Raw genomic sequence first — 2,555 nt, 5'->3', positions numbered from 1 at the left:
TGATATTAAACATGTATAATACTAAAATATGAAATTTAGTATTTCTTTGCTATTGTAACAGCAGAGCAGTGCAATGTCGGACAACGTGGAAATCAATTCATCGAGTGCTCCAGTTTTATCTCATAATGTCGAAGATAAAACTGATAATGAGGTTGAGGAAATTTCAGTGTCAACCGTGAATGATAAGAAGAGCAAGGAAGAAACTGGAAAAAAAAAGTCTCTAAAGCTTGGGAGCACTTTACAAAAATAATGGTTAATGGAGAACAAAAGGCAAAGTGCATGCATTGTAGTGCAATTTTAAAAGCAAAGTACCAATTTGGGACTTCGACTTTAAATAGACATGTGGCATTTTTTTTTTAAGAAAAATCAGTTGAAAATAAAAGAAGCACTTCAAGGAAGTCTCAAAGTGATTAAAAGAGAGGATGAAACTTGTGGCATTAGTTATGGCAGTTTTGATTAAAATGTTTTACGAAGTTTGATAGCAAGAATGGTTATAATGCATGAGTTTCCACTTAGATTCGTGGAATATATAGGTTTTCGAGAAATGATGGCACATGCTAACCCTATGGTTAAGCCAATGAGCAAAAACACTTTGAAGAGTGAGATCTTAAAGTTATATAAAATCGAGAAGGTTAAGACTTTGCATTTATTGGGGAAAAATCATGGTAGAGTAGCCATTACTACGGATTTATAGACAGCTAGTAGTTAGAAAAAAGGATATATGGTTGTGACGGCCCATTTCATTGACAACTCCTGGAAATTGCATAGTCGAATCTTAAGATAATTTGTCTATAATATTTTATTTGCTTAATTTTCCTTTTAATTTTTTTATTACTTGTATTAGATTTTTTTTTCAAGTTGAAATTGTAATATATTTTAAGTTTGTGTATTTCATACCGACTTTTGAATATTTGATAGGTTTATCTATGTTCCAAGCCCCCATACTGCTGATGCCCTTTCTAATGAGTTAGTATAATGCTTATTGGATTGGAACGTGTATAGAAGGTTATCCTCAGTGACATTAGATAATTATACCACTAATGACGCAATGGTGGAGAAATTGCTGTTAAGGTTTGATGCAGATACCTTAATTTCTAGTGGTAAATTTTTTCATATGAGATGTATTGCTCATATATTGAACTTGGTTGTGTGAGATAGGTTGAAATTTATAGAAAGTGGGGTTAGAAAGATTAGAGAGAGTGTGAGTTATTGGACACAAACACTAAAAAGATATGAAATGTTTGAGCTAGCTGTTAGACAATTAGAAATTAATTGTAAAAAAATTTGAAATTGGATTGTCCTACTCGTTGGAACTCTACTTATGCCATGCTTGAAGTACATTGATATGTAGAAGTTTTTTTTTTCTCGGTTGCAACAACGTGAGCCTTAGTATAAGAGCTTGCCAAGTGATGAGGAGTGGGATTTGGCAGTCATAATGGTGGAGCATTTGAAATCATTTTACATGTTAACGAAGATGTTTTCGGGTACAAAATACCCAACTGCTAATTTGTTTTTTCTGTTGATATGTAAAATGAAATTGTCAATTAATAGGTGATGCACTGCTAATAACCAAGCTATTAGGATTATGGCTGATAAAATAGCTGATAAATTTGATAAATATTGGAATAAAATTCATCCGATGTTAGTTGTGGCTGTTGTGCTTGACCCAAGATATAAGATGATGTTAATTCATTTTTATTTCCCAAAGATATATGGTGATACAACAGATGAGCATATTGAGCGTGCATATAAGCTTTGTTATGATTTAGTGAAAGAATATGAATCGAAGGCAGCGCATGTGAGTGGTGGGCAGAATGTTGGATTAGAAATTTCTCATTCTAAATCTTGTTCGAATTCGAATAAGTATTGGGATGTAGATGAGTTTGAACCATTTCGAAGCCAAAATAAATGTGGTAAGGTAACTAAGTCAGAGTTGGATAGGTATTTAGATGAGGAATTGCTGGATTCCATTCCAGACTTTGATATTTTAACCTTTTAGAAGATGCACACAAGCCAATATCATATTTTGGCTGAGTTAGCTAAGGATATTTCAGCCATTCCTGTATCCACCGTTGCCTCTGAGTCAACTTTTAGTGTCAGCGGCAGATTTTTAAGTCCGCATCGTAGTAAACTTCTTCCTGATACTTTAGAAGCCTTAATGTGTGCTCAAAATTGGATTTGGGTTTCTACTTCTCGAGGTATAAAGTTATTTGAATTATATTTTAGTAGTATTTATTTGTTTAAAATGCTTTGAATCTTAATGTGTTATTTTTGTTGTAAGGTAGAGTTCCGGAAGATGAGATTTTTACTAGGGTGGAGGTAATTTCTGAAGATGATGAGGAGCCACAAGCATCGACGAGTAGCATGACATGAACCTTTTTTTTTAATTTGGAAGTATTTTGACTCTTTATGAACTATTTTTTGAGTTGTTGAACATTTTAGGATTTTCATGTGTTGTATTGATAATTGGTGTCATAATTATGAACTTATGATTTGTTGGATGTTATTTAGATTTATTGTGTTATTGAATTTAAATTTTTTTTCTATAGATTGAA

The sequence above is a fragment of the Citrus sinensis genome, chromosome 9, assembly GCF_022201045.2.
Source record: "Citrus sinensis cultivar Valencia sweet orange chromosome 9, DVS_A1.0, whole genome shotgun sequence".
Classification (NCBI taxonomy): domain Eukaryota; kingdom Viridiplantae; phylum Streptophyta; class Magnoliopsida; order Sapindales; family Rutaceae; genus Citrus; species Citrus sinensis.
This window is presented reverse-complemented; position numbering follows the sequence as displayed.